This window comes from Amblyomma americanum, chromosome 1, assembly GCF_052857255.1.
Source record: "Amblyomma americanum isolate KBUSLIRL-KWMA chromosome 1, ASM5285725v1, whole genome shotgun sequence".
NCBI lineage: Eukaryota > Metazoa > Arthropoda > Arachnida > Ixodida > Ixodidae > Amblyomma > Amblyomma americanum.
Window position 1 is genome coordinate 557,026,283 of NC_135497.1, and position 17,704 is coordinate 557,043,986.

At 45.1% G+C, this 17,704-nt stretch overlaps 1 long non-coding RNA gene across 1 annotated transcript; it reads left to right on the forward strand.

The window, feature by feature from the left end:
• The first annotated feature begins 2,808 nt into the window (after nucleotides 1-2,808).
• Nucleotides 2,809-17,100, forward strand: LOC144108405 (uncharacterized). The gene is made up of 3 exons (XR_013309480.1): nucleotides 2,809-2,876; nucleotides 3,295-3,446; nucleotides 17,048-17,100. It is a non-coding gene; the product is annotated as an uncharacterized LOC144108405 (long non-coding RNA).
• Nucleotides 17,101-17,704: the final 604 nt, after the last annotated feature.

Here is a 17,704-nt window from a genome sequence, read left to right on the forward strand (position 1 = left end):
CAAGCATTGAGCCCGCAATGCCTGTTCAGACCTCCTCAGTATGGGATGAGTTTGACGCGAGTTTGAGCTCCTTGCAAGGAAACCAAGACCCTACAGCTCAGGCCGTCGTTGAGGTAGATAAGTACCTCAACGAGCCGTACTTTAACCGCATGAATGATCCGCTGAAGTGGTGGGAAAGTAGAAAATTCACCTACCCGAACTTGTATGCACTGGCTTTGAAAAGGCTTTGTATTCCCGCGACAAGTGTACCCTGTGAAAGAATATTTTCTAAAGCTGGCCAAATTTGTACAGAAAAGAGGAGTCTCCTCACTTCTGATAAAGTCAGCAAAATATTGTTTATCAACCATAACCTGCATTGGATGTAGAACGTTTTTACTGTGGATAATTAGTTTTGTGGATTATGTACTTTGTTGAATGCATTTTGTATAGTACTATACGAAATTATTTCGACATTATATTTGTATGGGTTTACAGCTCACTCGTATTATAGTGAGCATGCGTATGTGAATAAAGTTTACATAAAATTTAGTCTTTGTTCTTATTTTGACAAAGTGGATTTTTAAGTACCACAAGAACAGAAAACTCCTGCAATGACGATTAAGTTATTTTTTTTTCTGGAAAAATACATTGCATTCTGTCTGTTAGAGTACCATTATCATTCTATCCCCAATATAAAAAAATAAAGGTTAATTACAATTCAAAAATTTGCGCTTTTAAAATAAGTGAATAAGTAATTGATAAATGTTCTCAATACATAGCGAAAGTACCTATAACACGCGCAAGGCCGCGCTTCATCAAGGTATTCTTTTTTTCTTTTTTTTTTAGCGCGAGGTCACTGCGGGCTTCTGGTCTACGCCGAGAGTTCCCTGTAAAGCACCGAGCTCCCGAGTCCCCACCCGGTTGTCTCCCCACAAACATTGACAAAGGCGAGGAGTCACTGTCCGTTTGACAGCATCCCTGTGACGGCCCAAGGCTCCTAGCTTTGTTAAGCGCGCACATTCACCCCCGCAGAAAGAAAGCAAGCGTGGCGCACACAATGAGTACATGCGCCGCTCGTTTCGATGCTCCATTTTCACGGCAGGAGATCTCCATGCCGCTTATTCTGCGGAAATATGCGCACTGCCACGTGTTCCGCGAAGGGCCATTTCCTTTGCTGGCATTCTTGATGGCGCCGAGGCGTCGCGGGCCTCCGCTATCTGATATTTCTGGGACGAGCCAGTGGGTTAGTGGCACCGCCAGTTAGCTGAGAAAAAAAAGAAAGAAAACTTGTCATCCTTCGAGAGGCGACGCGCAGGTGGGGCGGGGAAGGAAAAGAGCATCACGCAATAAGGGTAAGCGCTCCCGTAATAATAGGTTTTCCGGAAATTTTTGTTATGTGTTTTTCTTTTATCCAAGCCCTGGGCTCGAGGTTGTGTCAAACTTCGGGGCTGTACGTGGCTACCTTCATTGGTTATCGAAACTTAGGACGGGCCTCGAAATACGGCCGCTCTAACTTCTTTGTTTATAAAACTTACAAAAACGCAAGCAAATGCATTACAAATCACAAGTCGGTATTGCCTAGTTTAGCTAGAGGCTCCGTGCAGTGGCTTGTAATTCTGCAAATAAACCTAGGCTTTAACACGTGGGTCGATAAGTAAGGTCTTGTAGTGTACGTTCTCTGTGTGAGAATTACCTTTTTTTAGTTACAGTTAGTTCGGCCGTCTGTGTGAGATCTGCTTCTGTAACTCAGCTTGCCTTTGTACATTTATGTAGATATATTTCCTCTCTTTATCATCTGCATTCGACAATCGTCCCCATCTTCAAACACTGCCTGGAGAGGCCCTGTTCCTCTCTTAAGAAAAGGAAGAGACCATGCCTGAATTTACTACACGGCTATTTTACTGATGCATATATCGTTTCGTTTTCATGAAAGCCAAATAACTAGCAGGTTACACTGTAACCTCTGCTATAGAGTTTAGTTATTTGGCTTTTAAAAAAAACAATATGTGCATTAGTATAATAACTGTGTTATAGGTATTTTTACTAATACCTTCGAAATGTTGCACCAGCTCACGATGCACGATCGGTGGGAGTCGTGAGACATCGCTCGAACAACAGCTGTCAACGAACGGCGCCATCCTTTGCCAATGATTTGCCAGAAGACACGTTCTGAGCGAAACAGCGCTCGCAGACAACGGACGACAACAAGGAAGACACAACACCGCAGGACAACACAAAGCGAGGACAAGCTCTGCGAGCGCTCTTTTGCTCGGAATGTATCTCAACCAACTCGCCCAGAAATACGCACTTTGCCAGAAGACCCTGCTCTGATTGAACGGTTCTTCGAACGGCTCACTGAACGAGAGAGAAGCGGCCCTCCAAAACAGCCGCACGGCTCACTGAACGAGAGAGAAGCGGATCTCCAAAAGAGCCGCACGGCTCACTGCACGAGAGAAGCAGTTCACCAAAAGAGCCAAACGGCTCACTGAACGAGAGAATCGGTTCACCAGAAGAGCGGCTCTCCAAAAGAGCCAAACGGCTCACCGAGCCAAAGACCCGGCTCTTCAAAAGATCCGGATCTCCAAAGGAGCCAAACGGGCAGTGACTGCTACAACCAGGTCGAAATAACGCAAGCGTTATTTCAACCCATGACGTCGCATCCGGTTTGAAGAAAAGACGTCACGTCCGCCAATTTTTTTGCACGTGAGTAATTTGTTCTTTCTATATTTTGGCATGCACATACTGAGCAATTGCCTGTTATCTGACACTAGGCATTCCGTTGTCAACTTCCTTGCGCCCGAATATTTTGTGTTAGCAGATAACCCAAGACTAGCACGGAGCTCGCTTGACCGCCAGTGGACCCAAAGGCCCGGAGGGAAAGACTCATCTGTTTTATCGTAAGTTCTGCTCAAAAGCTCTGTGCAGGTCTACGGAAAAGAGCAAGCGCTGAGCGTGTTTTTATATCTTTTGTCAGCCCAGCCCAACGTAACTCATGGTAACGCATAATTGCCAGCTTTTGCGTGCTCCCGAAAAAAGGCGGGAAACTTTTGACAACAGTCTAGTTGAACCACTAATAAAGCCGGTCGTCAGTTGAACTATCCGTTTGTGCGATGAGTTTTGTACGCGGTCCGATATTTTATGGCCCCGCGGCTGGGAAAGTGTGTTGAGTGTTGACTTAATTGCACTTTACAATTGTGTGCTCTTGTTACAAATCGCTTTCTAAAACAGCTGCAAAAATTGTGGCGAGATAAGCGATTACGCTTTGGTGTCTGCAGAGGGAAACATGTTCTTCTTTTAAATTCATATTTATTTCAGACGACAGCACTTGAAAAACTTGCAGGCAGTTTTCTGGTATGCACGGGCCTTCCCGATTCCTGCTTCAAGTCCGGCGTTCACTTGTTGGCGCAGAGGCTGAACAAATGGGACGTTAAAATGCTGAGGCAGCAAAGGCTTTAAGGCGCCACAAGGTGAGCCCTCCACCTTCTGTGATGATTTTAAAATGAGTGCTGTGCCACCTGCACCGAACATCTGTTTTACGTGGGGAAGGTGTTTGGACTTAGGTGGCCAACTATCATGGAGGCAACTGGAAAAGCATGCTTCCTTTTAAGGCCTCTAATCTTAAGACCTTTTTACAGCTGATGTTGTAAAGAGGCCTTAAAGAGATGAACACTGTGGACAATGTGCATGATGTCCTTTGACTGTTTGGAAGCTTGTGAGGTGCATAAAGCTCACAAGGCACTGTTTTAGTGTGTGACAGGTCATTGTGGTGATATTAGAAAAAGACATAGTACAGCACAATGAGACAGAGAAAAGGAGCACACAGGATAAGTGCTCCTCCTGTGTGCTCCTTTTCTTTGTCCCGTTGTGCTGCGCTATGTCTTCTGATATGCTATACCAACAAGTCCAAACTACCACTTTGTTAAGATTGTGGTCATGATAGGTTTCTTTGATTTGGCTGCACTCTCTGCACTAGTTCTGTGAAGTTCCACGGTGGTGCCGGTTGCATGCAGTGTCAGTTCAGATGGTTCAAATGCAGCTTGGCACTGTCCGCTTCCAAAACGAATGGTCGAGTGCAGGCCCGATTGATAGCCTTGCTGTTGTCACGAAATTGCAGCCAACTGCATGCTGCCGACGCCAACGACCACTAAAATCCTGAAACACTTGGAAGAATTTTCAAGCAGCAAATCGCAAAGAAGTCTTACCATGAACCTGCTCTAGGAAATCGTCGTTTCACAGAAAAAAAAAATTGTTGCATGTATACACACAGGCTACTTAAGAATTAGCGCTGAAATGCTGCCCATGCAACTGGACTTGACCGCTTAGGTTTTCATTATGATGCCTCAAACAATCACTCAATTCTTCCATGTGTAGGTCGAAGAAGCAGAGAAGGTATGGCACGTGTTATTTAATGAAATGATGACAGTTATTTGCTGAAAGGTTATGGTTTATGGGGGTTTAATGTCCTAAAGCAACTCAGGCTATGAGGGACGCTGTAGTGAAGGGCTCCGGAAATTTTGACCACCTGGTGTTCTTTAAGGGAGCTGCTGACCTGAAGGACATGGGTTCGATCACGGCCGCGGGGGTCGAATTTTGATGGAGGCGAAATTCTAGAGGCCCGTGTACTGTGCGATGTCAGTGCAAGTTAAAAAACCCCAGCTGGTCGAAATTTCCAGAGCCCTTCACTACAGTATTCCTCATAGCCTGAGTCGCTCTGGGACGTTAAACCCCCATAAACCAAACCAATCTTCTTTGTAATGAGGTGTAAGGCATTATTATACATGGATTACACGTGGTATGCTCCTACGGCTGCTAAATAACTTATAACTGAATTTCTTTCTCGTGCTGTTTCAGTTTCAGCAGCTGAACGATGACTGTGACCTTAAAGAGAGGTTGTAGGTCATGTGAGGCGTGAAAAACTGCAATATAATTGGTGCTTCTACATTTGTTGTCATTCCTCCTCTAGAGGAAGGCTGGCTTCAGCAGTGCAGTAAATAAAAACGATAAAGCAGCAATTATATCGCAGTTTTTCTATGCCTCTAATGACCTAAAACCTCTCCTTGTCGTCACAGCTATCATTCGGCTGTTTAAACCGAAACAGCATGACAGAAAAATTCGATTATGAATTATTTAGCGGTCGTAGGCGAATACCAAATCGTGATTCATGCATTGTAGTGTCTTCATTATAAAGAAGAAAATATGCCACCAATATTAGGTCTCTATGCTCCATTAACATGCACTGACATCGAACAGTACACGGGCCCCTAGAATTTTGCCTCCATTAAAATTCTAGAGGCCCGTGTACTGTGATGTCAGTGCATGATAAAGAACCCCAGGTGGTCGAAATTTCCAGAGCCCTTCACTATGGCATCCCTCATAGCTTGAGTCACTTTGTGACGTTTAAACCCCCCTCGACATTTCAACAAAGAACTGTCATCATTTCATTAAATAACTAGTGCCATACCTTCTTCAGTTCTACAACCTACACATGGGCATTGCCATACTGCTGCACCGCAGCTGCGGTGCAGCATTTCGGCTTTCATTTCATTCATTTCGGCCAGCCTAGAACTCGTGCCGCACTAGTGCAGAAAGTGCAGCCGAATGAAAGAGACCTTATGATTATGTGGCTACTTCCATTGCATTGGGTGGGCAACAGTTTTTTGTCCTAGCCATTACATAGAAAGAAGAAAAAAAAGGAAACGTGGGAACATTCACTATTAAGACAAAAGCTTTCACCTGCAGACCCCAAATGAACAAACCCTGCCTGTACAGTGAACAAATCAACTAGGCTGTCACGTATATAGCAAGTTATAATTTTGAAGGTGGGCCTCCTGCTGTGAAACTGGCAACGTTTGTGCCCCTAGAGACAAGCAGTGGCGAGAGGCGAGAAGTCGCAGACGAATGTAGGTAGGACAGGTAGCTGAACGAGGAAGTAGTTCCCGTAATTGAAGAATACAAAGAAACACAAGGACGAGACATGTTTATGTTTTTCCTTCTATGCTTGTCATTTTGTTTTCACAAGTTAACATTAGATGTTCGTTGTAGTTTCACTTTTTGAGGAAAATGGGGAAGGGGTTGTTCATCTTGAGACATGTAGCCCAAAAGACGGAGCACAGGAATGGCTCACACATTAGTGCTTGCGTTTTGTTCCTACTGTTCTGTGTGCTTGCACCCCTTGCCCCCAAATGAGGCATTGACATGATCTTACGTGGTGCTATGCTGGTAAAGGGTGTCTGCTGCATGCATATGGGTGTGTGGCATTCAGTTTCAAGCACCAACACACGGCTTCTAGTGCAGTAGGAATTATGGGAGCAAAAAAACCTCAAGGATGTGGATGAATAGTTTAGCTCTTCTACACGATAGCGAGGTGGGCGAGTTGGTGATACATATTTAAAAAATTAACAGCACGGAAAACGGGGACTTCAAGGGTAGAAAACACAGGACAAGCGCTTGTCCTGTGTTTTCTACCCTTGAAGTCCCTGTTTTCCGCGCTGTTATGTTTTTAACTCTCTAGTTTGCCTTTTCTGAAAAAATTCTGTGACAGGAGGTTCTAATACATGTCAGCCCACCCCTCATGTAATACTCCCTTGTGGGCCTTTGAGGTACAAATAAATAAAAAAAAGTAGTGCCCTTTCAAACAGAATAATTTGCAACTTTGGTGCAAGATTTTCAGTGGCCCCTTCAGGGAGTGTTTGTCCAGTGCTTGTAGTGATTGCTTAATGTCACTTGGTCCCAAGAACGAGACAGTTAACCAATTGCCCTTGTGCCTCTTGATGAGAAAATCTGAGAGGTAAAAATGACAGTTTACCATAGCTGTGAACAGTAATGAGCTTGATGTATTGCCGAAGAGAATCGAGGTCATCTACTTGACAGTGGTAAGAATTTTGGGTTGGTTAGAGCATAGATGGCTTAACATCATCTTCCGTATCTTAACTGATGTGGCATTGTTGGCGTGTGTAATTAAAAATTTGTTTCGATGTGTGTGTTTCGATGTGAGCTGTCAACTCGGGCATGACGAAGTTGTAAGCTCGACCAGAAGTACCTGTGCTGTTTGAGCTCAGGGCAAGAGCTTTGAGCGAGGCCACTGCACTACGTCCTTGTTGTACATTTCGCTTTCATGGTGCTCCAACTTCCTCCTTCCCCCACCTCTGTTAGGAATGTCGCCATGGGGCCGAGCGAAAGTGGTAGGGTGTAATTAGAGCAGTGGCATGGCCATAAGGTCCATCCGAACAGTACTGCGTAAGACTTGTTTGCTGGATTGGCCCCGCAGTCAGAACTGAGGGGAGTTATGAGTGGGCCACTGTGGAGAAAGATAGTAGAGCAGCGAAAAACATGCCACGAATGGTGGAGAGCTATAGTTTGGAAGCAACCTTTGATGCCTTTGTTGCCATTGTGGTCAAAGTTATCTGTGAGACCATCAAGGGCACCACCTGTTCTGAATGCATCGCATAGCAATAGATCAGGGCTTCAATTTTATAGTTGGATCATGGGCTTTACTGCAGGAGGTGTATGAATTGGTTCAGATTTCACATTGAGGCGCATCAAATTCAGCAACGTTAGTACTCACAGGTACAGTAAAACCTCGTTAAGGTATACCTCGCGGCACTGTGGAAAACCTGTTCAAAGCGGCAATATTGTCGCGAAGACGACGAAGCTGGTAGTGGTGCGGGAACGGAAAAGTCACGTTATAGGCGAGCGGCCATTAAAATCATCTCACTGCCATCATTCATCGCCGCTTATTATTCGGCTGGTCGCCACTTAACATTTGGTGTGAGATGCGGGGTATCATCCCCATCCTGGCCCTGGATCTTCGGAGTCTTCTGCCTGCCGTTATCATCGGCCGTGTGCACCTGGTTTGCCCCGCTGTGCCCCAGCCCGCCGAACTTCAATCGACCTCGCCGCTCACCGCAGTCCCGTCCCCCGCCCTGACCACAAGACACGTTGACATGACAACGCTGCCGCGACCCGAGACGCCGCCCACACGTGAGGACACCACCCCCCTGCCCATGCCATTTGGTGCATTCAAGGGCTTCGTTCGTTGGCTACTGGTGACCTGTGTCCCAAGCGCTTCGTCGACTAGGATTCACTCACACATAACTTTCATCCTGGCAGCCAGCACTTCCCCCCATGTCATTTGTGTTGTACCGTCCTCCTCTGAACCCATCTCCACTGAGCCGTCCCTCCGTCGGTGTGTTCTTCTATTCACAATCGGGATGATCGCTCGGCAGCCCCGGGTAGTGTCACTGAAACGACGAAGTTGGCAGCGGCGCGGGAACACAAAGGTCGCGCTATAGGCGAGGGGCCATTAGAATGATCTCACTGCCATCGTTCATCACCACTTATAATTCGGCTGGTTGCCACGTAACAATATGCCCAAACTGAAAGCAGCCTGAGTATATCCGTTGACCTGGTAAAAGATGATACCTGAGGCATTTCAAAGAATGTGCAGGCGAAACCTTTTAATCACATAGCTACGAGTGCAGCCTCGAAGGTATGTGCGCCAGGTCCCGTGTCCCAGCTGCTCTATTAGGCCGTATTGGAGTGTACAAGCAAGTGTCTAGCACGCATGCAGTTTTTTCCAACAGTACAAGTTTAGCTGTCTTCAGCTTCCATGTAGGCGTTACTTTCATTGGATGGTGTTTTGCCAGTGATGGAAGCAACAGTGTCAATACCAAACCGTGCTGAAGAAGTCTTCGACTGCATTGTCTAATCCATCACCAATCATGCAGAAAAAAAATGAGTCTCCACAATACGTCCTCTGCAACAAAATACCTCCTGTAAACAGGACATATTTAGGAATACCTGCTCTATTCTGAGGCCTGGAATGGGAAAAGTGGGGATAAGAGTTAATGGAGAATATTTTAGTAATCTGCAATTCTCAGGTGATATCGCTAATTCGCTCAGCAGATGAACTGCAAAGCAAGATCAGTAAGCAGAATGATGGGTCTAAAGAATTAAAGGAGTATAGACACTTAACTTTTGGGTGCGTGTTTTTTGTTTGTAACGATGCGTAAGGCGTTGTTATACGTGAGTTACCACCTGGTATTCTCCTATAACCAATAAATAATTTATAATAGCATTTCTTTCTCGTGGTGTTTCGGTCTCAGTTTCAACAGCCGAATGAGGACTATGACGCCAACGTGTACTTACAGGTCACGTGAGGCATGAAAGAACTGCAATATAATCGCTGCTTACACATTAGTTGGCATTCCGGCTCTTCAGGAAGGCTGGCTTCAGCAGTGCAGTAAATCATAACGATGAAGCAGCGATTATATGGGCGTTTTTCGATGCCTCACGCGACACAAAAGCACTCTGACATCACAGCAATTGTTCGGTTGTTGAAACTGAAATAGCGTGACAGAAAAAATTCAATTATAAATTATTTAGCGGTCATGGGCAAATATCACATGGTGATTCATGCGTAGTAGTATTTTCTGCATCGTTGTAGAGAAGAAAACATGCCACCAAAATTACGTGTCTATATTCCTTTAGCACGCAGAAAACCAAATGGAAAATGCTCTTGGCCATTCCCTCGAATGCAAATGCTGTGTGGTGTATAATATTGTTACGTGGTGGCTGTCCAAAGAGTGAGTTGCGATGAACGATGCAAGAGATATAATTTAATGGCCGTTGGCCTAGCGCGAGTGCTCTGTAACGCACCACAGCCAGCTTCGTCGTCTTTGTCACAATATTCCATTTCCTCATGAACATTGTCACTAATAGAAAACTGGGTGGTGTGTCATTGTTTGCATAAGAACTTAAGGACACTGAGAAGTTCCCTAGGCAGCCGCTGACCACACACCATACGTGGCAATATTACATTTGAAAAGTAATTAAATTACATTACTAATTACTTTCCTATAAATCACAGAAGTAATTACATTACAAATTACTGGTCTCAAAGTAATGGCATTACATTACAATTAGCTGCCTTAAGTAATGAAAATTACTTAGTTTCCATGCTAAAATGTTGCGCATTGGCCATAGTTTGTGCAAAATTTCTAGGGTTTTTTTTGTTGTTTGCCCCGCCACTGAGCTTGAAAATGGGCGTCAGAAATTTTTCCCCTTTTCTGTCAATTTGAACTGCCGCATTGCTGATGTAGATGAGGTCTTTGTCATATCATTCTTCAATCAGAAGTACATTGTTCAATGTGTAATATGGTCCCACCATCCTGATTTTGAAGAATTTGTCATCCGCGTAAACAGCGGGAGTGCAGTGACTGCTTATCCATGCATCATCCCAGAAGTGCACAGGCGCTCGCGAAGCTGCCAATTCTGCTGTTCAATTAATTTGTTCTGGAGGCAAGTTGGTGGAAATACATTGCATGTCGCTGGGACGCTGTTGCCTATCTTGCCCTTGAGTTAGAAATACGGCCTCAGGTGAGGCCACAAAAACCCGACAACTCGTGGACAACTTTCTTTTGACTTTTTGTCAGTGTCAAAGTACTCAAAGACGTTAAAGTACTTGCTCAAGCACTCGCAGTGCGTCTGCGTGAAGGTGCCATATGGCATACCTTGGTCATCGAGCTCTCCTGGTGGCCATGCAGTGCGTTTGTGTGTGAGACCTTATGCAGTGCAGGGAGATGCGTAGCAGTCCTGTGACTGATATGCAGACTCTTCACCAAGGCAGTGCTGATGCCTGCGCGCACCTCTCGTCCGCGTGCTTCCCTGGGGTGCTGGCTATTACTACTTGCACGCTTTTAAGGCACAAGCCTTAAGTGGCACATTAACATCGATACCCGGCGTTGTTGTCGATGTCCAGGAAAAGTGGTCCATAACCCCCAATGACATCGTCAGCAAAGAGAAAAATTTCTTCCAAGGGTGCAGAGAATTGAACCCAGGGCCTTCAGATTACGAGGTGATCACACAACCCATCGGCCACAAAACCGCGTTGTTTCTTGGCAAGTAATGATTCATTTAATGTATGTGTTGCCCTATGACTATAAGCTAATGAGTAGATGTGTCACTAGAAAGGAAGGAAACAATATAAATTAAAAAGTGAATGTTTTTCGCCTTCAAAGCATGGAAGTATTCTCTAGTGCCCTCCGTAATTTGTTCTTGCTTTGGGAGTCGCCGCGGTGGCTTATTGGTTATATGGTGCTCGGCTGCTGACCCTAAAGACTCTGGTTTCATCCCGTCTGCGGCAGTCTCATTTCGGGAGAGGCGAAATGCTATAGGCCCATGTACTGTGCGATGTCAGTGCACGTTAAAGAACCCCAGGTGATCAAAATTCCCGGAGCCCTTCACTATGGCATCCCTCATAGCCATAGTCGATTGCTTTGGGACGTTAAACCCCCATAAACTGCATCTTTGCTTTGTATATGCTCATCTCCCAAACGCGAGGCCAAAGCATGACAGATACGAGGAGAAGCATGCACTCGGTATGCAGCAAAAGTAATATTGCTAGTAATTGATTACTTTTCTGTGAAATTACTGCTTGAAAGTAGTTCATTACATTACTAAATTACCAGGCCACAAAAGTAATGAATTACATTATAAATTACCGAGAAAAGTAATTTAATTACTGTAAATATATTACAGTAATTTATTTGCTGGCTAATCTGCCACACACTGATTTCAAGGTGATTGCACACTGCTTTTCAATGAATGCGAAATCCTGACATGATAGCTTTTGCAAATGGTACGAAACAACGCCTTTTGCATATTTAAGGCAAAGGTTTGTGCCACCTTCCCTTTTACTTTTTGTCTCCCCCCTTCCCCCTTCATATGTTTTTTTTTTATGTTATGAATGCAATGTTTTAACAATAAGCTTGAATTAGCCCCTATGAAAAAATTTTTTGCTGGTCTGCACGTGACTGTCTCTATGTCCAGGTTTTGCGCCACTTCCTAGTCCCTGGCATTTATTGGCACTTTCACTTCAATAAAACTTTTGTGAATGTGCTGGCACAAATTTTGAAAAGTTCCTTTGCTAGCGCTTGCAAGTTGTTTCCATATTTTTGTTTTCCATGGGGGTGAAGTTTCATGGCATGTCCAGTCCGTCAACTATTTCTTACCGTTCTCAGATACTTTGTCCCGTTACACTTGGGCATTGTGGAAGAGCCGCAGCTGCTCTTAAGATGCTTTGTGTCCTTGCCTTTGTGCAGAGCAGCAGCGGCGTCTTCTTCGCAGTGCTCAGTTGCATGTGGGCAAAGCAACCAAAAATGATGACTAGCTTGGCTGGCATTTTCTTTCATTTCATTTCATTTTAATACCTTAAAGACCCACTGGGGGTATTACATAAGGGGTGGGTACATACAGTCAAATGAACAAGTGTTATGTTGAAAAATGGTTGGTAACAGGTTCGGCGAATGTGGATGGGCATGAGATGGTAGCGATGTCATTGGAGAGGTCGTTCCAGTCTACAGAAACACGGTGAAAAAAAGAAGCGGCACAGGTAACAGTACGGGCACGGGGGCGAAACACTTGGAAAGGATGACGAATGTGGTGGGATATGCCGGCTGGCGGGGCAATGTAGGGAGCGCAGCGCAGCGAACTATGGAAAAATTTATGGTATAGGCAGAGGCTAGAAATACGACGACGAAGTGAAAGGGGCGCTAAACTGGATTCCGCTTTTAAAGATGTTACACTGATATCGTACGAATAGGAGGAATGAATGAATCTGGCTGCTCTGTTTTGAAGTGACTCGAGCGCATTGCTAAGGTAAACTTGATGAGGGTTCCAAACTGGCGATGCGTAATCTAACTTTGACCTGACAAGAGTTTTATATGCTAGTAATTTTACCTGTTGTGGGGCGTGGCGAAGATGACGTCGTAAGAATCCGAGTTTTATTAGCCGAGGAAATGACGTTAGTAACGTGTGTAGCCCATGATAAGTTGTTACACAGTGTGACGCCTAGGTATTTGTATGATGAAACGGACTGCAGGTGAACGTTAGCGACTACATATGGGAAATCAAGCGGGTTACGGCGGCGGTGTCTGAATGGTCTCTGAATGGCTCATGTGGTCAGAATTTGGCAAAATTATGGGCATGTATACCAGGGAATCGTTTCAAAAAGTTTTCCAGGATTTGTATTGTGAATAAAAATAGCACAACACGCATAATTTTTCGTTTTGTGATACTGCAGATTACACGAACCAAGAACAGAAAAGCAAGGTTCTACTGTATTTCTTTGAAGGGCTGAGACGGTTTTAAAGGGTGTCTATCAACCTTGAATTGTCAAAAGGAATTTCGGTTACCTGGAAAATTCTGGCAGTTTTGAGGGATACCATCAAGAAAGTGGTCAAGTCTCGGAAAAGGACGGACTGAAATTAACGCAGATGTCTGCTGCGAGTTTTAACGATACTGTGAGTGTCCAGCACACGGTCCGTTCTTATTGGCATGACATAGTTTTGCTTCTAATGAGTATTAGGCATGGCAGCCTGTCTGTTTTAGCTGTCTTTTTCTTGCCTTCAATTAAGTGAGCATTGTATATACCGTATTTACGCACATAATTTGCGCACTTTTTATTCAGAAATTAGGGCTCTAAGAAGGGGGTGCGCAAATTACGCGGGGATTTCGCGAGCACGACTTAAACTCCACAAAGGTCATCACGCGCAATATAGGTATAGTGTATGTTGCTGCGTACACGTCAGCACCCGAACCCGCACCCTACGCTGGCCGGCCCCGAAAAAAAAACCCAGCCAATTGTTCGATAGTTCCTGATTCCGTAAATTTGCTTTCGCAACTTCGTGTAGGAAAGCAACCGAATCAATAAATCAATTATCAGACCACACAATTCTTTAACAGTACCGCGCGAGTATCGACCAAACTGCTTGTCAGCGCCTTATCACGGCGCGCAGCTGAGAAGCCAGCGAGAATAACCACATGCACACAAGTTTGCTGACACAACGATGGTCGTCTATGGACAAACTTGCGCGCACACAGTTATTCTCGCTGGCTTCGCCGCTCCGCGCCATGATAAGGTGCTGACAAGCAATTTGAAACTTGCCATATAGTTGTGATATCCCATCGCAAGACACGACCGAACAAACAAACACAAGTCGTCAGAGCGACAGAGAAAAGCGTAGCCGGCAGTCGAGACTCATGCATCAGCCAAACAAACAGCGGTGTTGGCTCTTCTATCAGCTGCCGATCCTCCGTGAAAGCGCTGCTGGCCGTTCCGAGTGGCGATGCCGCTGGTGCCACCGTGATTGTAACAGCGGCCCGACACCACCATGAATGCCCAGTGCACAATAGATTCAAAAAGCCTTCCGAACAAACACGCGGAATAGCCGAATGCTACTGGGTAGAGCCCGCGTTCATGATGGTGGTCTAGCGCAGCACGGTGCGTAAAATATGCGAGTAAAAAATTTTTTTTTTGTAAACCCGAGTGATAAGTAAAGGGTGCGCAAATTATGTGTGTAAATACGGTACTAGTTGGTTCTCTACAGGTTGCCACTCTCCTCATTAAGTTTGGTCTGGTGCATATCAATAGACACAGCTACGTTCAAAAGTATTTTCTGTGGAATAAGCCGTAGTCATAGGAATGTGCAGAATTCATGCGCTTTCAGTATACTGATGCGAGGTGCCACGCCACACCAATGTGGCATCAAAATCGATCTGTAAATCTTGCTCTCGGGCCTCGTCAATCTTGTAGGCTATTGCAGAAACAAACAAACAGAGGCTAGTTTCTCTGCGGTTCGAGCTGTGATGACGAGGTCGTAAAAAGCTGTTACTTTTTCTGGAAATGCTTCGTGCTTGTCCTGTGGCATTGCTGCTATCGAAAGGGGTGCCAGAGTGTGCCTTCATTGGAAAGGCAGTAAAAGGCATTGCTTCTCAGTGATGAGCAAACCAACCTTTGTCAGCCCTCTTGTTCAAGGGTTTCTTCTTGAAAGCCTGAAATATTCTTTTGCAGTACAATGAACAGTGTATGGAGTCCCTGAAAGCATGCAGAGTGTTCCGTTTAGAAATTTTTCAGAATTTTCTCAGAGTTTTGTTTCTTTTGTGAAAGCACATGTAATGTCAGCACATATGGCCACCACTCTTATGAGCCATTAAAAGAAAGCAAAAACTTGTGAACATAATTTTAACAAACTTCCAAATCTAAGAGTCCGGATCAGTCAGGCACTTTTCGTCCAGTGAGAAGGAAAACAGCTGCTGAAATTTCAGCACAGATTCCTAGTTGAAATGTGCCAGCATCTGTGGGTCCGTTACGGCCAGGGATTCCAGTGTGGTGAAACCCATACACAAGAGTTAAGTGGGCCATGTCCCGTTAAGAATGCTGGATCTGGTGCAGCATTCCACAGCTGGAGGTGTCACAAGAAAGTGTGGAAGAGGTCGTCTTGTTAATGCTCTCACTCTTGTTGTAGCTTAAGCTGCTGTTCATCGATTTTTTGTGTCATTAATGTGTCTCAACAATGCCACATCACGTCATATGCCTTTTCAGTGTCTGAACTGTGACAAGAGCATCTCCACTGCAGCCATGACCTCATGCTTGAGTGCTCGCCTCAGCTACAGGAGGTCGTGGGTACGATTCCCGCGGCCTCCGGTCCACCAGCCAATTAATCCAATAGGAACAGGCGGTCCCCCGGCCTAGTGCTCGGCTCTCTAGGGCTGCACTGCGTGGGAAGGATAGCCTGCGCCTCAAAATTCCCGTCAAATGCGGGCACAAAAACGTCTCCACGTGGTTAAAACCCGCAGTCCAAAACTCTTGCCTTGTGCCAGTTACAAAACTCATAACGTTCACTTCTCTAGCCTCAAGATAGATGTGACATAAGCACTCTCCGCTCACAAACCCCCTTCGAGCAAAGTGCGGCGGTATTTGATTGCTACCGTTGTGGCTGGCTCACACGCATCAGCAGATGTGCATGACGGGTTAAAAAAAAGATGGGCTTCTACCGCACGAGGTGGATTTAGGGTTGCTTGACGGCGGAACATATCTCTGATCCATCAAGGCAACGGTTTTGTCGAAGACCCTTCTCCCAAGCATCTCACCCTAGATATGCCGAGCACCATGGCGGGGAAATCTTAAAACCGGTGGGTACCCGGCGGCACTGGGAATTGAACACAGCACCTCCCGAATGTGAGGCGGATGCTCTGCCACAAGGTCGCGCTTCGGTGCTATGATCTTTGCCAAAAGGCCGAGAAATGAAAAGCCAAAAGATTGTCGTTCGGCAGCTTACAAAGTCAAGCTGTCATGTTTTTTCCTGAACACAGTTACGGCTCAGGCTAATTGTACCATTCTACATGATTTTCCCTCATTCATTGAGACGCCCAGTAAGCTTTAGGATGCGATAAATTATGAAGAGGAATGAAATATTTGTATGAAATGTTTCTTTTCATCCATGCATTTTGTGGAAACATGTTTGTATTGTAATTTCAAATGTTTTATAATTTGAACTACTCGAAAATAAAGCATATCGCAGTACTGGCCGGCATTTCGGAAGGCCCTGATATGCACACCATGTGTACGAGAGCAGAAGATGCAGCGGTCCCTGTGTCATTACTTTTGGAACCCACATGACCAGGGTTGCTGCTCTTCCTCGGGAGTAACGTCGTAATGCACCCCGACACTCAGAAACCGAAATCGCTCAGTATAAATAATGCGGTAATATTTAATGTTCATATTTAAATTGCGGAGCACGTATCACGCACCGGGTGGGAGTATGCAATGCTTGAAACTAAGAACACTCCAACCAAAAATTTGATGTCTACGCTCCTTTAAGGTTTTGGGTTTAGCATATGGAGCTTGTGACCGCCTGTGTGCCAGCGTCAGAAGCCTTTCAGAAACCCTTTCGTTGTTTGTCTTGACTGTTTTTATTAATTCTTGGTCTCTGCCTTGTACACACTTCTTTTTGTGTGTGGTTTCGCTGGCACATCTTGAACAATGTTCCTTTTATTCTTTTTTTAAGGATCTTTCTAATGTCCATACGCAAAGCCACTACAGGAGTGCGTGGGCTGCTGCTGTAGCCTGTTGAGAGATCTCCTTATCTTTTTCTCTTATATGCATTCCATTTTTTGTGTATTTGTTTGTGGGTTTCTCTTAGGGGTTTATTAGTTGCATTTTATTGTTCTGAGCTTGCATACTTTTTCTCTTTTCATGGCATCCAACCCTGTGTATGACTGACACTAGTGGAGGGACTGCAGCAGCCGACCTTGCATGGCGCGGCAATTTCTATCCCAAGGCACCTATTCCCCGTTCCAGGCTATTGGCTCAAGGTTGTGCCCACAAGTCTGCACCTTGGCCTACAGGCAGAGTCGCTTTAGGCCCATGTCGGCCAGGACTTCTTTGCCAAATAAAGTGTTCCTACCGACACGCCTTGTCAGTAATTGATGAAGCGTATGAATAAATGAGTAACAACTTCGTTGGCCGTATAGAAAAACCGTGTTACAAAGCAGTTTTTTTTAAGGCCATACCCGGCCACCACATTGTTTCCTCTGAGCGACCTACTCATCTTTGAGGTAAGTGCTTGCCGTGTGTCGCATCACAGTCTGAAGTGTTGCTGCAGAACCGCATATTGCCTTCCTGTTTATGCCATTGCAGCAGGAAATGCTTCACAAAGCTAATGAAAAAAAATAAATTTCGCCAACATACTGCTTTCAGGCAACTGCTAAACGGGTGCCGAAGCCCACTGAACATTGTAATTGAGGCCCTTTGAATTGAATGTTCTTTGTAGGTATTTTACAAAGGCAAGAGAACAGTCCTAGCAGTTTTGGGTGCACAAACTGGGTAATATCAGGCTTGAACTGCTAACAAGAGGCCCTAAATATTCGCTAAATTTGATTTATT